Source organism: Lissotriton helveticus, chromosome 4_1, assembly GCF_964261635.1.
Source record: "Lissotriton helveticus chromosome 4_1, aLisHel1.1, whole genome shotgun sequence".
NCBI classification, from domain to species: domain Eukaryota; kingdom Metazoa; phylum Chordata; class Amphibia; order Caudata; family Salamandridae; genus Lissotriton; species Lissotriton helveticus.
Window position 1 is genome coordinate 1,201,967,675 of NC_136063.1, and position 24,707 is coordinate 1,201,992,381.

Consider the following 24,707-nt stretch of genomic DNA (forward strand, 5'->3'; position numbering starts at 1 on the left):
GAAAGTTGATGGACCGTGCCTCCTGTAGATAATTTGATTAAAGATATGTTTCTGTTTCTGTTTCTATCTATCTATCTAGCTATCTATCTATCTATCCACCCCCCTTCCCTCTCTTCCTCATGTGTCTGACATGTCTGTTATTTAAGCTATCTAACATTTTATTCAGTTTGAAGTAGTCACTTTGCATCAGTTAATAGTTGTATTTAGGATAAAATGAATATGTTTGTTGTGAATGTTCCTTATTTCATATTTGGGAAGGTGCACATTGTTGTTCTCCTTTCCTGTAATTGTGTACTTGAAAATATAAAGAAAAATAAATAAATAATAAAGTTCAATGAGCAGATGAAGAAGGAGAAGATCCCACAACAATCTAATTTAAGGCAATGTAATTTTAACTTTGATTTACTTTTAGTAAAGAAGTTGCTAAATTCAAAGTACTAAATTATTAAAATCGACCTATCTGGCAAGTAAGGTCATGGCTACAGTTAGGAGTGCAATCCATAACACTGCAGAAGGCTATTGTCTCAAGAAAATATTTTTGACTAAATAAAGCAGGTTATTGGAGCTTTTTGTGATTGGTCAGTTACAGTGGGTCATGTATTGGGGTTTTAGAGTTGCATTACCTGAGCCCAGAAAGGTAATACACTTGGAAAGCATTAAGTAAACAGTAGATACCTGACAAAACAATTGAACCAACACAGTCTAATCCAAGGGATAAAAGCAAGTTACCTAAATTTCATAAACCACTATAATCCAGCCATTGAGGCCAATAGTAGCAGGATCTAACATCATTCAACAACCAATTGAAGGATACATAAACCATTTCTTGACGGGGCCAGTGTAACAAACACAGGAGTATACCAATGACAGCGGAATTTTACAAAAAAATAAGTGAATGCACATCACAAAAGAAATAAAAATGTAATTTTGCACTTTAGATATTAACTCACTACATGTATAGATTCAGCATGAAGAAGCCATGCAGGTGGTGGAATGGAAGCTACTGAGACAGACATTCGCACATCTGACATGATTGAAATGAATAGTATCAGTACCAGAAGACTAAAAACAGAGATTGCCATTAAATTCAAGGAAATAAAATATCCTTTGACAGCATTAGGCAGCAGCTGTTTTTGGATTGTCATATTACCAGATATGATGTTTGTTTGTAGACAGTTGCCCTTATTTTCTAAACTGGGCCCTTGGCAATGGTAAGAGGTGTTTTCCTACCTGACTCTTAAATGATTTACTGAAGATAAGATAGGGAATGTATTAGTTTATCCGAATGTACTTTCTATGATTTTTGGAGTAGCACGCGCTATAAGTTTGTTTTCTTGTTCCCGTTCTTTACTTTTTGTCTGAGATTGAAATTAAAGTAGTGTAAGTATCACATTCTTTTAACAAAGTGTCCCAATGCCCAAAATGCACTCAGATGATAATTGCATAATGTCAATGTCAAATGATCTTTATTCGGAATGTAAAACATCCATAAAAGTACACATAAAATCCAGCAAAGATAAAAACACAAAAAAAAAACATCCCACTTGGTTACAAATTCATAACGATATACAATTTTATCATGTGCAAAAATACAATCATTAGTGCAAAATATGCAATGTGCAATAGACAATATGTAAAATATGCATAGTGCAAGTGTTTCAGTCAATTAACAGAGAAGCACGAGACCGTACAGCGGCTTTAAGAAAGCAACTCACTCTAAAAATGGCCTCGTCTGTTTTTAACATTAATAAATCTTTGAGAGACAGTTTAAAATCTGTCTGAGCGTTTTTCCAACAGTACGGCATTAAAAAGTGCAAAGTGTGCATTCTGTAAAAACCACAAAAGAAAATAAAATGAAGCAGACTTTGTGTGCCGCCTGAGTTACAGGGACAGTTTAAGTTTTCCACATGTTTGTTGAAGCCTAATGGAAAACAAAGTAGATGTATAACACTACCATCCCTAAATCGAAATAGCAGACTCCTGTTCCATCTGCCAAGCTTCAGGCAGAGGTAGCCCTGAGGAAAGGCAGATGATTTTTCACTTGCCTCCGTGAAGGAGGTGTATCTAATTACAGACCGAAGAGAATAGATTTTGCCGGAAGATTTGGGGGGGTCATTAGTGCACCAACTCACATCTGCCATAGGGAACTAAACCTCCCCTACACAGAAGACTTTTTAAGATCTAGACCCCCTCTGTTCTGGATAAAAATCTGGTGTAACCCTGCTGCCTCCTTGTCACGTGACATTATCATGGACTGTTTAAATTGTGAGAGGGCTAATTGTATACCCTGGCTTAAAGCTGTGGAGAACAGTCTATTAAGTGTGGAGATGGGCCATCTTTTTATTACCCCACAACTTATTGATCACTCGCATAAGAACTTAGTAAAAAAGGCCCTGTATGATCGTTATCGCAAGGAGAGATCAACGCGCGATCAGGTAAAGTCCTCTACAATTGGGTACAGTTAGAATGACCCCAAACCTCGGCACCATAGGTTCCCACGGGCAGGCATTGTGTTTTATAGATTTGTAAAAGAGACACAATCACATCAGCCTCATTGGGTTGACGAAGGGAGGTTAGAGAATTTATGGCCTTACTCATTTTATTCCTTGCTTGGGCGACGTGAGGTTGCCAGGAACCAGTATTGGAAAATAACAAACCAAGGTAAGGGAAAGTGCAAGTGCTTTTTAAAATGTCGTTCCCTGATTGAATATGACTTATATTGTAACTTTTAGGGCCGCAAGACATTATGAACGATTTTTTAAAATTGGTATGGAGGCCCAAATCTCCCATATACTCAACAAAACCAGAGATTAAAATTCGTAATGCATTAGGTGTGCGGCCCATAAGGACCGCATCGTCAGCATAAAGTAATGCAGGGACAGGTTTGCCATTAACTTGCGGGACATCCTTAGTTAGTTTGCCTAAAGAGACGCTCAAATCATTTATATACAAGATAAAAAGCAGGGGGGCCAGTACACAACCCTGTCTGACCCCCCTGCCAATTAAAATATCATTAGAAACTTCTCCATCATTATTAATGCGTACACAAGCTTTTAAATCGCTATGAAGGTGTGCCAAAAAATGAATTAAGGTTTCATCTAAACCATAATTTAACAGGACTGACCAAAGGCGGGAACGGTTAACAAAATCAAAAGCAGAACTTAAATCCATAAAACCAAAATATACAGGTGATTTTTTGGCGATCGTATATTTGGCCATAAGCAAGTTTAGGTTCAAGCACTGCTCCACCGTGCCCACTTTACTTCTGAAGCCGAGCTGGCAAGGGTGTAGGATGGTATTTTCTCCTGCCCAGGTGCTAATTCTATTAAAAAGAACCCGGCCTAAAACTTTTAGTGTGTTGTCGATTAATGATATTAGGCGGTAGCAACCAGGATCGAGTCTGTCGCCTTTTTTGAATATGGGTACAATGGTACTACAAGACCATGTTTCCGGAACAGTGGAGAGGGATAAATTGTTAAAAACATTACATAACAAAGGTGCCCAAAAGTCGGGTTCAGATTTGAGCTGGTCGATGGATAGGCCATCTGGACCAGGGGCTTTGTTGCCCGCGCTTTCAGTGATGGCATCCTCCACCTCAGACAACAAAATATTTAAGGGCTTTATTGCTGGAGCAATTTCAATTAGGTTGCCAGGCGCAGGAGCATCATAAATCCTTGAAAAGTGGTTCACCCACACGTCCCCTGTTATGTTGCAGTTGATAGGGGAGATGTTAGAACCCAGTGATCTAAGATTCTTAACGCCCCTCCAAAACCCTGCAGTGTCTCGTAGGGCAGCTGCACAAACGAGGGAATCCCAATGGTCTTTTAATAGCTCTGCAGATCTGGTTTTTAGACAATATTTGTATCTAAATCTCAGGGCCCTTACCAGGGAAGGGTCACGCGGTACAACAGTAAGGGCGGCCCTAAGTTCCCTGTTTGCTTTCGAGCATGCAGTGTCAAACCACCTGGTATTGCTATTGGTGTTGGCTGGAGCTGGTCTAGAGATTTCCCTTTTTATTGCCTTACATAGCTCACCAAATAAATTAACGATATCAGGCCCCGGGCTGGAGGCTGATAGACATACCGATACTAGGGTAGGATGCTTTTTGATGACTCTGGCCAAAACATCCTGGTTGTCTATCCCCTTCCAGACCACCTTAACCTATCTGTCGATACCGTTAAGTTTTTAGTCCCTATTTCTATTCTTTTCCTTGGGGTATTAGTTGATTTAAGGCAAAATAAAATTGGGTAGTGATCACTGTACGGGGACAAAATAACTTCAGATTTCAATAAAAGATCCCCGAGGAGGGATGAAATAAATACATAATCGATGGTAGTGGAACTCCCGCGCCCGATGTAAGTAGGGGCGGGTACCTTATTCACACTATTATCCAATGTCTCCATTACATCAACTAAGTCACGTGTTGCTAGCAAATCTAATAGTTCTTTTCCTCTCCTACAGGGTGGAATTCTGGGGTGGATGTGTGCATTGAAGTCGCCTCCCAGACAAATGCCATCAAAGCTACCATATATTTGACCATCCACAATTTCATCAATAAAGTTGAACAGTTTCAGGAAATTGGTGTTAGGATGGGTTATGAAATCATTGTTGTAAAAATTTATGAGACATAACTTTAGCCGACCTGTGTATTTCAATGCCATAAAATTGTTGTTGTTAGTTGGCAATAGTTCAGTTTTGACTCCAGTTGTAATTTTGGCCCAGATCGATAAGCCCCCGCTTGGGCGACCGGATGGAGGGGAGGGGACGATCAAGTTATGGCAGCTATAGCCCTCTAGTAATAAGGATCTTGTGCACCATGTTTCCTGCAGCATTAGAACATCAAAGCTAGTTACCCAGTCAGTCCAAGACCTTATGTTCATTTTGGCATTAAGGCCAGCGATGTTCCAACTCAAGATGGATAGTTCATCGTGGGCTATGGTGGAAATGTGACCCTGGGGACCTTTTGTCAAGTCAGATAACAGGCTACACATACCAGGAGAATTCGACAGTGTTACACTGGAACGGATTGGTGGGGTTCCTACAGGGACTTCCCTGTTAGTATAATCACTGGCTAGGGTGAAAGAAGGAGTGTCTGATGGTCAGTCCAGGCTCCATGTGTCAGCTAATGCGGTGAATCTGTTAAAAAGTGGGAACGGTAATGGTGCTGGAAAAGGTGAAGGTGCTGGAAAAGGATGTATGCAATAATTGCATAATGGAATAACAGCATATAAACATGGATGCTTGTCTGTAAACCATAACATAGGGCCTTATTATGATGGCGGATGGTCCACATTATGATGGTACCACCGGACTGGGAGTCACAAAGTGCTCTTTTATGCAGAAGCTTGTGTTGCCGCCCAGGAAAAGGGCTGTAGCATAAGCTGCCGTGTAAAGGAGCACTTTCTCCACCTCCCTGCACTGTGTGCCATGCACCATGTGGTGCATGGCACACAGTGAATGGAGGTGCGTGGGGGCACTACATGTAACCAATGGGCCACTTTACAGTGGTCCTCGACAGAAGGGGTCCCTGGTTGGGTCCCCACAATTCTTGTCTGACACCCTTTTCATTGTGGTCTTTCCAACATGAAAAGGCAGTCGGAAAAGTATATCGTAATCACATCAGTGCCATTCTAGGCACTGCCTCTATTTAGATTTGCGATTTCAACGGCTGCCCCAATGAGATCATTGATCCTGTTAGAGCCGGCAATCTTCCCCCTGACTGTTTAGGTTTGACTGCCTGTATTGTAATCCAGCGGTCATACTAAAGGGCTGTCTGTTAGTCGAACCGCCACCGGCGGTCTGTTGGTGATGGTCCGACCTACATCATAATCAGGGCCAAAGTAACAGAAGAAAATGTAGTGTTCCAAGTGAGTTAAACATTTTTGAAAGAAGTTGTTCAAACCCAAAAGCTATGTCGGTGTTAAAATGAGGAACATAAAATTGGAACTTGATCAGGAAAATTACGTAATTATTAGGGCAGCCAATTGCTTGGTTGTGGTGAGGAGCTTGACATTTGAGATTTTCCTCACAAAAAGATAAAATGGAGTATGTTAAGAAAAGGAAGACATAAAAAGGAGTGTGCAGACACCCATGACAATGAAAAAGAGAGGTAACAATACAAAAGTGATGCCAATAGCAGTAAAGTTGTCCTTCTCATCAAACCTCTACTCTCTGTGTCACTTCTCTTGTTTCCCTTCTTTCACCAAATTATTGTCCTGGGACATACATGCTTACAGTCTGTCTTGCTGCAAACGTGCTTCCTTCTAGAGGAGGCTTAGAACTGAGAATACACTCCTGAAGAGCTGTAATCACTGTGGGACTGGACAGGTGGGTGAACGGTAGCCAGGTGTGCCTAGGTTGATCACAAACATGTGCTGCAATGTACCTACATGGCAACTAATGATAGAAAATATATTGTAACTTTTTACTTCAGATTTAAAGAAAACTGCTGTTACTGACCCCACCAGAATTATGTTTTTTTCACCTTCGGTCACTGAAAATAGCTGAAAGCTAGAGTGTGTAGTAATCCTATGGAAAAATGAGGACTCGTCATTACTGATATTACAGATTCCCTCAGTAAGTCCTCATTTTTTAGTGAATTCTCAAGGTTCATTTCATTAATGGGTCAGATTTTCCCCACCTTTTGAGCTACTGTTACCACAGTTATTGGTAGCAATGTAGAGAAAATCCAGTCTTTTTTTTTTGGCCACTCATAATGAGGGCTTAATTTGGTGTGATTTAAATGTATTGCTGTAGCTGAAAATTCTGTCTATGTAAGTGTTGCTATTGTAACCTACTTCATGGTTTGTGAATTAGCATAAATGAACATATATATTACAAAGTTCTGAGTTGATAAACTCATAACTTGTTTTAAATTTAGCACATAATTCCACAACTTTACTATGTTTGAATATTATAAATAGCCCATGGTTTGAATCTCGTTTTTAAAAGAACTAAGTTTAGCATCCTCACCCAGATAAAAGGCTGAGTTTGATCTGCTATGAATCAACTTGTCACAATACACTAGTCTCTGGCAAGAGTGGTACAGTGGGAGAAAAATTATGGACTGACATGTGTCCTGAGTATTTGCCAGTGGCTAAGAATAATTCAAGTATCCCTTCCATCACTGTCTTTTTTGGAGAAGTGCATGCCCTAAGGGGGATGGGATGCGCCAAGGTGTAGGTTTTTTGCTCACTGCGCCTAGGACTGAAGCTACACTTCCCTGAAATGACCCAAGTCGGACAAAATTAGTCTGCAGTTAGTTGTGTTACCATCAGGTGGAGCCTGAACTGGCAGTTCAGAACAGGACCAAGACTTGATTTGCATATGGTTAATCTATGTCTAGTGTGACAAGCTGGTGAAAAGTATAGACTATAATGCGGCCTTGAGTGACCGCCAGTGGCGGATGAGATTAAATCTGGCATTTCTTCCATCTCTTTACTTGTTTTTATATTTTACACACTGCATAGCTTGTCGCTAATTCTGGCTCAGGCATAAACATTCTATGTGATAGTGCCATTTAATATGACCTTACCCTGTACACATTCATAAAGAAGGCAACATCCACATCTGAAGTACCCAACAATGGCAAGCTTGTAAAACAAGCAACAACAAGAACTGACAATATTAAAAAACATATTCATGCCATTATGTCAAGAACATTGAGGAAAAAAAAAATAATTATGAAAATTATGAACTGGGGATGGAGCCCTCACTTGGATTCAAGGAGACAAAGTCACACCCAAACCAGAGCAGAATGATACATATTCCGCCCAATTCACAAAACTAACAAGAAGTTTACTCGCATAGGCGTAAAATGACTACTTCGACTGTCACCGATTTTCAGGAGTTGGTCTGTGACACTTTGTGAAATCTAAGGTAGCCTCACGTCAATACATTTGGACAAGCCTGAAGTAGGAGGTGAACATTAGCAGATGTTTTAATGTGTTACCTAAAAGTATTTGCCCTTGCTAACTTTTTTGGTTGCCCCATGTGGAACAGATATCTCTCTTAATTTTTGTTGTTGTTGTTGCTTTGCCATTTTCACCCTGGATAGGCTTTTACGCTAGGCCGGTGCAGAATTTTAATTACGCCAGAGTCATTTTAGTAAATTTGGTAATTTTGTGCTACTCTCGTGACACAAAAGTACCGGAAATATTGCAATTACACCTGTTTGTGTATTATCAGTAATTTGGCACAAAAGTCTTTCCGTGAAACCACAGAAATAAAAGACTTTCGGAGCGTGAGTGTCTGTTTGTGGCTGATATTTGTGTTCTATTGCAGTTTGCGCTATTTTCTTAGCACAAAATGCAACCTTGTGTCTAGTTTGGATGTGAGTGTGCAGTATGCACTAAGAAATAGTGCTAATTGTTGGGCTATTCTCAAGTAATTCCGCATCATTGCACATCATTTTGATGTAATTTAACCTAATCACACTTCAGCACATTACGCGAGTTACACCCACCCATATTTTAAAAGTGATCTAAGTCCTTGGCAGGTTACTCTCCAACTGTACCAATGATGAGAATATGCATGTCGAAAATAGCAAGGCATCTTTGCCAAGGAACCCCAACTTCTGACCCTTTGGTGTAGAGTTGCTTACATTAATCTTATTTTTATAGCATATTGGTGTATTAGTTAATGTGAGCAATGTGAACATTCTGTATTGTGCCTTGCCTGCAGCAAGAACAATTCAGCATTTGTTTGCAAGATCAAAGTCCAATGCATAATGGTCGTCAATATCCACAGCGTAATTAGCTTTTTGGTGTTCAAAAGGCAAATCCACCTACCTCTCTTATCACCAGTGCTTAATTTGAGCCGGTGGTTTCCTTTGCTCAGCACAGTCACTACATTCTCAACACCAGACATATGACAGTCTGACACATGGCGGTGCTGTTTAATTTAGAGATGAGTACATAAAATGTTCTATTTTCAATGTACATTAAAGCTGACTAATGCCTGCTGTAAATGCGGTTCTTATAGCTTTGGGGACCTGGAATAGTCTGAAATGTCACACTTGCAGGAGCGTGATGATAAGTAATGGTTTTGTTACGGTCATTGGCAGCGGTGGCAGTGGCAATGGGTGGTGCAAGCTGTAGTGGCCTCCTGACGAGGGCCCGGCCACTTAAGTTTTTTCACAAATTAAGCACTGCCTATCACGCCCCTTTCCCTGCTCTTAATGTTGTACTATAATTTTTTAAAGAATTCCATTGCATTTTATAATTTGTATCTAACATTGTTTTTTTTGTGCGCTACTGTTCAGTGCAGAAGTGCAAAATTGTCCGGGATCCTTGGTGATTGCTAGATTTGGTGAACAAGAACAAAATGTCAACAATGTAAGTTGCTTATTTTAGTGACACAATTCAACTGTGTTTTAGTCAATTTAATTCAAATGTCTTTATTTCAATTGAATTCATCATAAAAGACAGTTTCTACTGTACATACGGCCACAGAAAGACAAACAGGATTAATAAATATAGATTCAAAAGATATACAATTCCATAGGGTATTAAAAGACACTTGGTATTTAAAATGGTCGAAGATGGACATATTTATAAGTACAATTTACGTTGTAAACAGAATAAAAAACTTTAAAAACATTAATACATTAAAAGGAAGCTATGCTGACTCGAGCCTGGCCCTGATTATCCATACCCAACCTAAAAATTTGGCTACAGCAATAACAATTGGTTCACTGGTGTCATACCTTAATACCATTAGGGCTTCGGATCCCACCCTTGTACCCAGATTCCGGCAGATCAGTTTTAACCATTTGGCCCGAGGGGCCTTGTAGGCTGGACACTCAAAAAATATGTGGCCTATAGATTCCCTGCGATCCCTGCACACCTACAACAATGGCTACCCTGTCCCCGCCAGTTCTTGGTAAAAAGACGGATGGGTAGACAACCAACCCTAAGCTGGTGATATAATTTCCTATCACTGGACCTGGTGATGGTATCCCAATATTCCTCTAATAGAGGATCATTTTTTAGTTCCAGAAACCTCCCAGGCAGGGTTGTAGTCATGGTCTGGCTGAAGTGTTTCTGACTAATCATGGTCCAGTAAAGCTGTTTAAATAGCTTTTTTGGTGGAAAAGGGCTGCTGACGGGGTCAGATTGCCTCCAGGAGCAGTCTGATCTGCCTAAACCAGGGGAGATTTCCCACACCCATAATAGAGCGTACATCCAACACTGCCTTAGCATACATTGCGAGTTCTGGGGTAGACCATAGCCTCCTCCATAAGGCTAATGGTTTAAAACGAGCAATGTCGTCTAAGGCGTGGCACCCAAGATCCAGTAGTAGCGGTTTCGTAGGACTGGAACTAGGTAGTCCAATTAAGTTTCGTAAAAATTTGTTCTGTGCCTTGACCAAAGAGGAAAGGTCAGCAAAACCCCAAAGGTCCGCACCGTACAGGATCGCTGAACCAATCCTGGAGTTATATATTTTCATGGCTGGACCTATCCTTTTGGTCTGGGACATTCTCTGCTCTTTTATCGGACACCCTGTAAGTTGAACAAGCTTGGAAGTTAAAGTGTCAATTTGCGGCTTCCAGCTTATTTTACTCTCTAGTACTATACCAAGGTATGTCATTATGTCAGTCTGATCTAATTTCATGTTGTTCATTGTGACATGACCCCTAACGGGTCTACCCCTGTTTAGTACCATGAACTTGGTCTTTGACACATTTACCTGCAAGTTGTGGTCATTACAGAATTCATCAAATTTATTTAGGGCGGACTGCAAGCCCTTCTGTGTCTGGGACAATAAGAGCGTATCATCCGCAAACATTAGTAACGGATATTTGGTCCCACCCAGGGAAGGGGCATCAGTCGAAAAACTTGAAAAATACTGCACAACCCTGTTTATATATAGCAGGAACAGGGTTGGCGCAAGGACGCACCCTTGCCTAACACCCCTTGACACTGGAAATCTGCTTGTGACTTGCCCTTGCTTGCCCCATTGCACTTGGGCAAAATTTGCCTCGTGCAGTCTTTTAACGATATTAAGAATTTCCGGGGGCATCCCCATGTTTTCTAGGACCCCCCACAGTTTGGCCCTAGGAACAAGGTCAAATGCTGACCTGAGGGAACCCCCGCCAAGGCTGACCGTTTTCCAGTAGATGAGATTGAACCTGAGGACCTGTTCGATGGTGCTGGTACAGGATCTAAACCCAGCCTGGAGGGGAGATAATATTTCCTCCAACTCCATCCAACTCTGTATACGGGCCAAGACCATCCTTGCAATGATTTTTTGAATTGTGTCTATCAAACTGATAGGACGATAATTACCCGGGTTTGAGCGGTCACCCTTTTTATATATTCGCAATATCTCGGCGCCCCTCCATGATTCTGGGATGACGGCCCCCTTAGAAATGGCATTAGCCAAAAAGGTAATATAGGGGACCCAGTTTTCTAAGTCATGTTTGAAGAGGTCTGCCGGAATGCAATCAATACCCGAAGCCTTGCCACTAGCGATCTTACTCGAGGCCACCTCAGCTTCTCTGCTGTCAAAAACTAAGTCATGCACACTGTCCATATCTTGGTTTACATGGGGAATGTCTATTCGATTCAGGTTTAGCCCTAAAAATTGTGTCTCGAAATACTTGACCCATCTATCAATAGGGACATGATTTGCTGGTGCCTGGGAGTTTTGAGAATTGCCCCATTTCACAATGTGCCAGAACTTTGTCAAATTTTTCTGTTTGCTGGCAACAAGGAGGTCCTGCCAGTGGTCATTATCCCATTCTTGCTTGGTCTTATGTTTGACTTTGGAGTAGCTCCGCGTAGCTAATCTAATAGCCTCCATGTTCTTTGTTTCGATGGCTGCAACTAATACATATATGTGTTATATTCATGTTTATATCAGCCTGAGTTGGAAAAGAGCGCAGGGTTTCAACGGCCTTGGTTACTTTGTTTTTTATTTCGTCTAATGCCCCCGGGTCAATAGCAACCTTCGCCAAACGCACCCTACGTTGGTCATTAGTTAAACACGCATCAGCGGTGACTATCTCCGTGTTTTCTATGTAATGCGGGACCCCACTCAGCTGCAAGGTGGCTACAAGAGGGTTGTGGTCACTCTCAGGGCGATCCACTATCACCATATCCTTTAGGGTTATCCAACACTCGGCCTTAATGAGGACATAGTCTATTCTGTTTTTACGCGAGCCATTGTCAAAAGTGTCTCTGTCCTGTTTGTCAGAGACAGACCTCCCATTGGCTGCCCTAAAACCACGTTCTAGGCAAAGGCCCATCCATTGTAGGGCCGATTCAGTCCATTTCTTAATGGGACTAAGGTCAAGGGGGGGGTGTTCCATTGAGAGTCTAATTCTATCAGGAATGAATCCCCGTCAACATGCAGTAGCTCGAAACAACAATTTAGATCCCCAGCTATTATTATGTTTGTGCCCGGATTGACGGAATCCAAAAAACTGTCAAGGCTTTGAAAAGTAGCAGTACCACGCCCACCAGGCAGGCCTCTATTGTAGACATTAATAATAAGTATATCAGGGCTGCCAGCAAGATGCAACTTTAGGGCCAGAATATCCGGATTATCTATTGCTAACTCCAAGGGGCTACAATTAATAGTTTGCCTGACCCAAATACATAGACCGCCCATGGGTCTGCCCTTAACCCCTTTATGTGCTGCTTTATAGAAATTAAGAAAACCTTGTAAATAAAGCGGCTCTACGGCCCATGTCTCCTGAAAGACTAAAATATCAAATTTCTCCACCCATTTTGACCACTCTTCTATAGCGATTTTGCTCCTCAAACCTGCTACGTTCCATGAAACCAGTGTTATTTCTTGGGTGTCTGAAACCGTGGAAATTGCTTGTGGGGACAAAGCCTGTTGAGCAACCGGGAGGACAGTGCTACTCGTAATAGTTCCCTCAATCACGTTTAAACATTGTTCCCAAGAACTGTACTCATCAATACCCAATTTAAGCCCCCCAACAGATGGAACCACCCCAGAATTTGCATGGCCTGTGTTTGATATAATAGTATCAGGTATAATAATGTCATGGGCACCCGCTAGGCGGAGGGTGTAGTTTAAAGAGCTTGGTCTATCATGTCGTACTAAGAGTGGGGGGTTTCCTGTGACCAATTCTGCTTTTGCTTTTCTGCCCCCCAGAGACCCCCCACTTACACTGCTACTAGGTGCCATCTCCTCATCAATTTTGCGGACTTTCCCACTGTGCATAGCTGTATTGTTTCCCCTACTTCTTGGGTTCAGTCAGTCCACGCACTCCAAACTACTCAGCGCCTCAAAGCGATTAAGCAGGGGGAGACGGAACTCCTGGCCACTGTGGGCATGGGTACGACCGGAAAACCTGTCCCACCCATTTGGCTGGATAAATGTCTCTCCTCTCCAGTATTGGGAAAAAAAATACACCAGGTCCAGGGTAAGGATTCCCTTTACACCCTGGTTTCTGTAGCAGTCACCAATGAACCTAACCACATTTGGGTCCCTAAAATTTATAATAATGCAATCGCCCTCCACGTCTTTTCTTCTAGTGCCCAACCAACTTACCCTCCTAACAGATATAATTTCTGCTTTCACATGTGGGGGAGTGGCCTATTCCCATTAAGCCAGTGGGTGACCTTGTTTTTGAGCTCTATATGAGATTCTGGCTTTTCATGGTGAAGACCCGGCACACCTGCCATGATTACCGTATAGGGTGCAGGCTCTGGTGGTAAGTGTATACTAGGCACTTTTTGTGGTGTGACCTCAATCTGTGGGGGTTTTTGGCTCTTTCTAGTTAAACCAGATTTTGAGTTGTTAGATTCTGCCCTCTTCCCACCATCATTATCAACCAGATCTACTACTACCCTAGATTGAACCATGTCTTGCTGTTTATTTACACCTGCGGGAGCATGGGGGTAGTGAAATTTCTCATTTGGGCTATGCACTAAAGGGTGCAGATTTGCTTTTGGGCCATTTGTGGATACCATGGCCTTTTTAAGGGGTGGTGGAGGCCCTTTAACAATCTCGGGTCCCACCACCCTTTCCAAAGTTGCCACGTTTGCTATTACCAAGTTTTCCAGTCTCCCTACGCTCTCACTCAGAAGCTTGACCCTCTCCAAAATAGGAAGTATTAAGGACTTTAAAAGTTGTTCTAGGGCTTCTAGGGTGCCTCTCGGGAGCGGGTTTGCTGGGGATTGGCTGGGAGTGGTCAAAGTGACGTGATTGCAAGGAGCAGTGGCCGGTGAATGGTGCAGTTCTTGGGGGGGATCTGCCTGGGACGTGGGGTACGAAGATGATTGTACTTTTTGTGCTTTCACACGTCCACCCTTTTGGATCCCTCTGCCACGCTTTCTCTTGCCTATGATCGGCGGAATTGGGTTTCCTTTACTTTTTTCCCCTACCCTGGGAATTGTCTCAATACTCTGGTTACTGTTTGGGCAGAGGTTGGATGCTGGTGGTCTACTCTCCAGAATAGATATACTGTCACTGGTGGTATCTAGTGAGGAGCTAGTTCTGGATATATCAACTCCCACCCTCGCCGCATTAATGTTAAGATTTCGATTACTGCGAGCAAGCAGCCGCTCTGGTGTAACAGCCGTCATAATTTTACCCAGAGACGATCTTTTTGCAGCCAGCTCTTGCGAAAGTCGTTTTTCTGTGTCCAGGATTTCATACTAAAGAACATTTGCTGGTCGCGAGATGATATGCTCCATGTCCCTGAAACCGAACCGCCCACACTACCTTGTGCAATCATCCTCCCATTTCTCAAATGTAGCGCCATTTATACCCTCAATTAAGCTGATAAGGCAAAAGTGGCAGGCTACCTTAATTGCATCAACAATTTGAGATGTGAAGCTGGTAAGACTATACCCCGTCACAAATTGGTTGCACTCTTCACGCTGTCCCTATTTAACAGGCAAATTATTTATCCCGATACAAAAACATGAACAATGTTCTGCCAGTCCGTAATTTCAGCCCAATAACAAGAAAGTCTTACTATTCAGGGTCACAGGTGAAAGGGGGGGGCCTGTCCCGGCCCACGTTGGCCCCGGACGGCCACAGACGGTCCTGCCCTTTGGCCGGGCTTCGCCCGGCTAGTTCCCGCACTAGCGACGCGGGTAAGGAGCTCAATTTAAAGCGCCTCTGGGCGCCTGTGATGACGTTGGCGGCTGGTGCCGCTTAGCCCCCTGGGAGGTGTAGTCCTCCTCCTCGGCGGCTGCAGTAGATGGTCAAGCGGCGGCGGGAGGACTCAGGGACAGAAAGACAGGCAGGGCGAAAACCAGAGGGAGAGCAAGCAGTCTGGCCCTCAAAACAGTACCACTTTCTGATGTCTGTAGATTGGACGGACCACCTCCTGATCCTATTTCTATCTTGATAACAAGATTTCAACTGGCTGGGGCCATCCAGGATTTACTTCAATAGACAAGGGCTCCAAGTCACTTCAATGCCCTTGGAATGTTAGCCCGCCGGATCAGTGCACAATAGTAGACATGGAGTTAATCTTGAAATGGTGGTGCCATTCAGGGATGGTGATCCTGGGTGCTGTTCAGCAATGAATGACACTCAAAGTCGCGGAATGTTGAAAAATTCTCACCCAACCTCTCCACGCCTCTCCACTAACTCCGTGGCTCCCGCGTGGCTCCCGCATGGCTCCAGCGGCTCCTCGCGGCACCGGCAGCTCCTCGCGGCTCCTCGCGGCTCTCCACTGGCTCACAGCCCGGCCTTTGCTGTTTTCGGGCGTTTTCGGCAATTTTGACCGCATTTGTTCTTTCGCGGCTCAGAGCCCGGCCTCCCGCAGATTTTCGGGATATTTTCGGCGATTTTTACCGCGTTTGTTTCTTCGCGGCTCCCGCGTCTCCTCGCTCACTCCGCCCGGCACAGCCTAACCCGGAAGTGTGTTTTCGTCAGATACAAAGAGCAACCAATAAGCATACAAAATTGTTTAACCTAAGTCAAAGCACAATAAATTCCAAAAGATTTTTTTAACTAGGATAACCCATGCAAGGCCAACATACAAATCCAGCCTGAAAACAAATACATTAACCCCTTCGCTGCGGCGGCAATTCCGCGGCAGCGCCAGGGGGGTGGGGGGTCCGAGCGGCGCTCGCATGCTCGTGACGGAGCCGCTCCGTCACGAGCCGCGGTTGAGCTGTGCTCATGACGGAGCGGTTCCGTCACGGCCCCGCCCGCTCAATAGAACGCGCCGCGCAGGCCCAAAATCAGCGCCACGCAGGCGCGGCGGCAGGGCCCTGACGGAACCGCTCCGTCATGAGCACAGCTCAGCCGATGCTCATGACGGAGCGGCTCCGTCATGAGCATGGGAGGGGTTAATAACAGCAAGCATCTTTTGACGTGAGTATGAACATGAAGTAAATGATGGAATGAGAAACATTGTGGAAGTCAATTCATCAAATGCACCCAACTCTAGTGTCATTTCACACATAGAAACAATGAACATGAATATGGAATGCATTTATTCACAGTTGGCTACCTCTAAAACACTAAACAAATGTCCCCTTCAGCCTAGCTTGCTTTTGAATTAGACTGCCTAGCAACAACTTACCATAGCAGAGTAATATTAACAATCATTGCTGCCTGTGAGTTTGGCACATCGTTGACATAAAAATAATTACATTCACAGATGGTTTTTGTGGCTTTAATTTATTTAAATGTAAATAAGGCAAACATTAACAAAAGAAGAGAGTGCTAGTGTAATCCTAGCTCCATACCCGTTCATAAACATATTTTTGTCAAACCGTTAGAATAGTACACTCGTGCAATAAAGCCCATCCTGTTTAATACGCAACTATATTAACTTCTATTCACCACTGGTGCCCAATTATGAGTGAAACGACAACCATGTGTAATTAGTAATTGATGTAACTGCAGTCTGAGAGTAAAGACACAGTACTGTACTTCATGTTTTTTATTTAAATGCATAGGAAATAATACAGAAATGGCCTTACCAATATTTAAGAACGATGGTGTAAAAACTTTGGTGTAAGAAGACAACCCTTTGTTATAGAATGGATGAGGCCTTCATTTTCCATATCGTTACATACTACATATGGCCGGCTTGGCTCCTACACAGGGCGAATGTAGAGGGACAATTTTTAATTGTATTTATTCATTAAATAACTAGAATATTTTAAATCACCTTAAATACAGAAACCGATTTGATTTAACACATTTTGATTTTACTGAGGTGCTTTTTTAGTTATACGGGCTTGGTTTAACTGTTGTGTTTTGTAAAAGATTGCAAAAGTGTTTTGTGTTTTATGATGTACTTTTCTGAAGTGTAATGTTTTTATTGCTTTTGTTATCATTGGTGATGTTTACTGTTATCACATATGTAGACAACCCTAGAGCTATTATTCACTGATTAATTGATAGGTAATCTCACTGTGCCTCTAAATCCTAGGGATAATTCTTGGTCAGACTCATAGAAAGCATGGCTTTTTTATATGTGTGTTGGAAATGGCCCTTTTTGCAGGGTTATCCCCAAATTTTTTGCTTCTTCCTCCTTTATTTTTCCTGACCTGTGGTTGTTGGCAATAGGATCTGGGCACTTTACCACTGCTGATCAGTGCTAAAGTGCATATGCTCTTTGTATAAATTGGTATTGTGATTGGTTGTCCATGATTGGCATATTTGTTTTACCAGTAGGTCCCTAGTAAGGTGCACTGAGTGTCCCAGGGCTGGTGATTCAAATGCTACTAGTGGGCCTGCAGCACTGATTGTGCCACCCACATGAGTAGCCCTAAAATGGTGTCTCAGGCCTGCCACCACAGTGCCTGTGTGCAGTTGCTAACTGGTTTCAACAAAAGGGACTAGGGACAAAGCACACAGAGGATTCTCACCATGTGCTAAGTATAGCGAATTTACCGCTCATATAGGGGAGCGGAAGGTCCAGTCCTGGTGTTCGCTAGAGATACCAAACACAAGAGGGGTACCAGGCTGTTCCTAAAGGGAGTGCTCAGTGGTCGGAAACAGGTTTAGGATTCTGTAGGACAACGGGAAGTGCCTACAATTGGGCATCCATTTTGTTGGAAGTAGTGGCCTCACACACCCTTGCGAGTGTCATGCTTCATCATCGGCAATGCTCCTCGTTGGGTCGGCGGTGCAATACCCAACGGGCAACACCTCAAAGAGGGACTCTTTGGCGGAGATCTTTTTCCAACTGCCGTTTAGGTGAAGGGCGGGTGTGGGGCCGGGGGGGGGGGGGTGTAGACGTACAAGTGAGTTAAAATGGGCGTAAGGTTACCAGGATCAATTTTATTCTGGAGGTCCCTAGGCTCCAATTAAAATTTTAACAAGGATTAGACTTGTAGGGAAATAATGTATCCTAGTACAAGGCTAACCTGGTGTGTGACTGGGTCGACATGTTTCTCTCCACTATGTCAAATTGACTGGCGATTCCTCAGGACCACATTCCGACATTTCCCTTTGATTGCATGCATCACGGCCATAAACAGGTCGTAATACATGCTACCAAAGGGAAATGGGAGGTGTTGTTCATCCCTCCTCCCCGTGGCAGGCACCTCTAGGTGCCTACCATGGGTGCAGGGATCAGCAAGGGGGCACCATAGGTGCCCTCACGTCCCACAATCGAAACCCGATCCCACAAGGGGGCCCCGCTGGGGGGGGCCCCCAAGCACACTTTCATGTTGGACAGGCCGGCATGGTAACAATGCAGGAAACCGTGCATCGTAATCCTTAAGTGGAAAGCCCGCCCTTTGAGATTAAGAGTAGGCTCCTCGAGCCTGTCGGAAGCCAGCCAGAATGACCGGCCAATTTAAAATCTGACCGGCTGATACATAATCAGCCGGTAGGAATTGAACCTGAAGATGGGGTCGGTAAGCCGCTGACCAAAGGTCGGAGGCCTTCCAACCTCCATCGTAATAGGCCACTTAGTGTTTTTTGAATTGGGACCATGGTTTGAAACTTTTCAAGACTTTAAATCGTATTAGTTTTTCCGACTTCTATGATGCTTAGATTAGCAATTCCGCGGTTTGATATCAATCAAATGGTTCTGGAACAGGTCATCGCAGTTTTACTTTGATGGCTAAGAATATTTTCAGTTGCACATTTTCAGGTAAGCTTGCTGGGAAGCTGATGAAAATTTACTGATACTGTTTGGCATGTGCATTCATTACATTAGACAATAAAACATACTGATTAACATTTAAAAATGTCATAGAGATGTGTTTAATTGTACTAGAACTTGAAGGATAGCGTTATGTACCGCTAATAAAATGAAATATACAATTTTGACCTTCCAAATGGTCAAATTAGCATTTGAAATCAATTTGCATATCTCTGAACGAAAAAATTGCAATGTGCTGCACCAATTAACATGAAATGGAAAGATGCATGCAGGGTAAAGTTATTTGGTGCTACAAATAAGTGAACAGTCTAATACAGGAACCTTGTTTGACGTCTTTGCTTATACGTAAGTAGCACAGGTTAAAAAAAGAATGTTAATTTTAGAAGACGCTCTCGAAAGAAACAAACACATTGCGAGAGGAAAGAGGACAAATCGAAATAATTAACGGAATTCTATAACAAATGCGTTGGTATTAGCACTTATTAGCGTTCGATGTTTTGCTCAATATACATAAAGCTTTACACGGCCCTTGCGAAAACATCAAAAGCAATATGTTTTTTCTGCAGTTCCGTTCAAATTTTTGACATTTCATGTCGTATAGCACACTTTCAATATTCACAACTCATTTTTAAAGATCAATAAAATACTCATTTTAAAATGTAAGGAGAACAACAAGGAATTTATATCATGGACCATACATACAACAGCATGCATGTGAAAATGTAAATGGTGAGAAATTGACCAAGCCAACTTCTTTAACTTGTATGCATATATCACTCGAAAGGAAAAGTATAGGAACTTTTAATACATAACTTTCTGCTGTCGATCAGTAGAAACTGGGATTTGTCAACAGTCACAAAACTAATTTGGTTTATAAAGCAGACGTCTGTCTCACAAAGAAGTAATTTGGACAAATTAGTAGAAAGTCGGTTGATGTATCAACTTCAGTTCGGACATATTTATATATCCGTTCTTTGTGCTCCAGTCTGAAATAGAGAAAAATATATGACATCCAAACTTATCCCCATAAGGAATGCATTCGTGGGAATTACATAGGGTCAAAATCACAGAAATGATCGTGCTATGCACTTGTAGAATTTCTGAATGAATCCTGATTACGGGAAGGTGCGAGTGACATGGGGGTTTGGGGGCAGCCGAGCAGCGGAGGTCTGCCCCGACGGGCAGATTTGGGAGGGGGAGGGGGGCGAGCAAAGGCAGCCATTTTGCTGCTTTGGGCTGCCTTGGGAATAGCCCAAAGCCAGCCCAAATTTACATAAGTAGCCCAAAGAAGGGCGGTTATCTGGGGTCCCTGCGCTGGCCCAGCCACCATTTTAGGTTTGGTAACCTGGTGGCTGGGAGCGCAGGACAGGTGACAGTTTTGTCCCACCCACCCACCCTGGGCTCAGGTTTTTGGTGGCGGTTTTTTCCATAAAGGGGGTTTTCTAGGGCCGGTTTGCAACAGGTGCACAGGAGTGACATTTTTGTATGTTGTTGCTTGGAACAGGTGCTGGCGGAGTTGTTCTTAAAGTTTGCCAAGGTTGGCTGGAGTTTGGCTGTTATCGGAAGTTGGGGGAATTGGTGAGCGGGAGCGGGGAAATGTTAAGGGTTAGATTAGAGGGCGTTTGTTACAGTTGCAGGAAGGCAAATAGGTTTGTAGGTCTTAGGAGGGTAACAAGTAGTGGTAGGTGGGAAGATGGTGAAATATTTAATGTATTGCAATTTATGTTTGGATGTTGCAGGGTGGCGGGTTTTTATCATGCAGGGATCGTAGGGGTGGGGGGAGGAAATGTAAATGTGGTGAGGTAATTCGATGTTTAGAGAGGTGTTAGTTTTGTAAGACAAAATTGCCAGTTTAATAAAGTGTGATGTGCACCTGTTGCAATAAAGCGGCCGTTTACACACAAAAATGGGTGTCAGTGTTGCTTGCCCCCCTTTCCTCCCTCCCAAAGGCATATTCCCGAACCCCTGGGATTCTGGAGCCAAGAGTAGTACAAGACAATGTGAAACCTACTCATAGCAAAATCTTTGTGAATCAGAGTTCTTGAGTATGAAGACCTTTCTTGCAGTCACAGGATGACTTTTAATTGCACGCAAAGTTTACCGAAAGGCAGCAGACTTTTAATTATGAAACTGGTCACTCAATATTTAATTTCATACGTAAAACATAGCATCACTATGCTGATTTCCCAGACATTATTTAGGGGCACTTGAGTATCAGAATCTCAACCAGATGGCAAGCATGAAGTAGCCTTAAACATTAAACGTTTCAAATTTGCTTTAGAAATACACATTTCCGTTAACATGTATTTTGTGTTTGCATTAACCATTTCGCTGCCAGGCCCCTGTGCAACGCTCTTTTTAGACTACTTAGGGTATAGGCCCACATAAGGTATTCACGCCAAATTTGCTTCTCTGTCTTCCATCATCCTGAGGATTCCAAGGGTACCAGTGGTTTGTGGATTGCCCTGTAGGGGACTGAGAAATTAGGCCAAATTTAGCTACATTTGAGGTATTTGGGAAAAAATGGGCTAAAAGTGCTGCAGAAGAAAGCGTCAGTTTTTTTCCCTGCAAATGGTATCAACAAAAGGTTTGTAGTGCTAAAATCACTATCTCCACATCTTTTAGGACAGGCAGTTGTTTGTCAGAAGACCAAAACCTTCTAAACAGGTTTGACATTTTACTGGGACACAGCCTATTTTTCCTAATATTTGTGCTTTCAACCTTCTTCTAGTTAGTGGTAGAAATGGGTGAGAAACCATTATTGGATCCCGGAAAGCTATACATTTCTGAAAAGTAGATAAAACTCTGCATTCAGAAAGGGGTCATTTGTGTAGATCCTTGAAGGTGTTCCTATGGAAAGTAACAGTTGACATTAAATACTATTGAAATTTAGTTGAAAAAAACAAACATTTGTGCCTACATTTTCACCTGTAACTTATTCTAACTATGGTAGATTATTTAAAGCTATAAAACATTACATCCGTGCGCCCCTTCTGACTGCGGGGTATATGAAGCTTGTATGTTCACGAAGAACCCAAGGTACCCAGAGTCAATAACTGAGCTGCATCTTGGAATGGTTTTTCATTGTCTACCAGGCATACAGTATTTCATTTGTTAACATTTTAAGAGCAAAAATTCGGTATCAAGGAAACCTATGCAGTTGTGAAATTGGAACAAGATAAGGAGTTTAATAGCTGTGGTTATTTGTGCATCTCTGAATTTGTGGGCATCAAAATTAGCATGTGAATTAGAGGATATTGTTCAAAATGACTTCTTTACACATTGTCTTACATTTGGAAGGCATAAAGCATAGACGACAAATGGTAATAACACGTGTTCTACTATTTTATATTTCCCTAAGTCAACAGATAAATATGGTACCTCACATGTGTGGGTAGACCTAGTGCCTGTGACAGAAAACTTCCCAAAACACAACATGGACACCTCACATTTTTCAAATGAAGACTGATCCTCTTTTCATAATGTGCCTAGCTGTGGATTTTGGGCCCTAGTTCAGCTGGCACCTAGGAAACCAGAGCAAATACATTTTTTAAACTAGACATGCAGGGGAATCCCAATGGGGGAACTTGTTTGGCTCTCCCCGGGTTCTGTAACCCAAAATCCCTCGCAATCCTCAAACTTAGTAAAATAAACACATTTTCCTCACATTCTGTGAATAAAAGTTCAGGAATCTGCAGGGAGCCACAAACAACCAACCACCCAGCATTTCTTTTAGTCTGACGATAAAAATGGTACCTCATTTGTGTGGTTAGGCTTGGTGACTGTGGCAGGAAACAGCCCAAAATGCAACAGGACCCATCACATTTTTCCAGTGAAAACTGACCCTTTTTTTCAAAGTGTCTAGCTGTGGATTTTGGGCACCATGTCAGATGGCGCTGAGGGAACCCTAGCAAACCTGTACATTTTTTACAACTAGACATTCAGGGGAATTCAGGATGAGAGTACTTGTGTGGCTCTCACCTTGCTCTATTACCCAGAATCCCTTGCAAACCTCAAACGTTGTCCAAAAAAAAAATTCCTCACATTTCTGTGATGGAAAGTTCTGGAATCTGTGGGAGACACACATTTTTACCCACCCAGTGTTCCCCCAAGTCTCTCAATAAAAATGGAACTTCACTTGTGTGGGTACGCTTAGGATCCGTGTGATGAAATGACCCAAAACGCAACGTGGACAAATCACATTTTTCCAGTGAAAACTGCATTTTTTCGCAATATGCCTAGCTGTGGATTTTGGGCCCTAGCTCAGATGGCACCTAGCGAAACCTATCAAACTTGTAAAAATGTTTAAATGAGACCCCCAGGGAAATCCAGGAGAGGGTGACTTGTGTGGCTCTCACCAGGTTCTATTACCCAGAATCCCTTGCAAACCTCAAGCTTTTGTAAAAAAACACATTTTGCTCATATTTCTGTGATGGAAAGGTCTGGAATCGGTAGGGAGCCACAATCTTCCACCCACCTAACAGTCCCCCAAGTCTCACAATGAAAATAGTACCTCACTTGTGTGGGTAGGCCTAGTGCTCGCTACAAGAAATGGCCCAAAACGCCACATGGACACATTCAATTTTTCCAGTAAAAATGGTCTCTTTTTTTAAATGTGCCGAGCTGTGGATTATGGGCCCTAGCTCAACTGGCATCTTGGGAAACCTAGTAAACCTGTCGCTTTTTGAAAACTAGATACCCAAGGGAATTCATCATGAGGTGACTTTGAGGCTCTCACCAGGGTTTGTCACCCAGAATCCATTGCAAACCACCAACTTTGTAAAAATAACACATTTTTCTCTCATTTCTGTGATGGAAAGTTCTGGAATCTGCGGGGAGCCACAAACTTCCTCCTACCCAGCATTACCCTAAGTCTGGCAATAAAAATGGCACCTCACTTGTGTGGGTAGGCCTTGTGCTTGCAACAGGAAATGGCCAAAAACGTATTGTGGAGACATCAAAATTATTTATAACGAAACATCCTGGTTTTGTAAGGAAGTCTCCCATTTATTTGGTCCTGGGCTTGACTGCCATCTAGAGTAATCTATCAAACCCAGACATTTCTGAAAACTAGGCACCCGGGGTAGTCGAGGGAGGTGCAGCTTGCATGAGTTCCCCCTATGTTTTTTTAACATCGAATGCCCAGCAAACCTCAAATTTTGCTTATAAAAATCAAATTTTCTTCACATTTCTGTGAGGTAAACTTGTGGGATCACTAGGCCTACGCAAATTTGCTACCACCTAGCATTACCTTAGATCCAACGATAAAAATGGTGCCTCACTTGTGTGGGTGGGCCAAGTACTCGCCACAGAGAAGGGCCCAAAACGTATCACAAAATGACCTGGCTTTGCAAAGGGGGCACCAGTGTTTTTGGCCCCTGGCCAGGCGGCCATCTAGTGAAACCTACCAAACCGAGACATTTCTGAAAACTAGATACCTGGGGGAGTCCAGGGAGGTGTGACTTGTTTGGATCCCCCATCATTGTTCCACCCACAATGCTCTGCAAACCTCACATTTAGCTAAATAAAAAATAATTTTCCTTACATTTCTTTCTAGAATCACCTCACAAGCACACATTTTCTGCCACCAAGTGTTCCCCTTGGCCTCCTGATAAAAATGCTATGCTGGGTGGAGGGA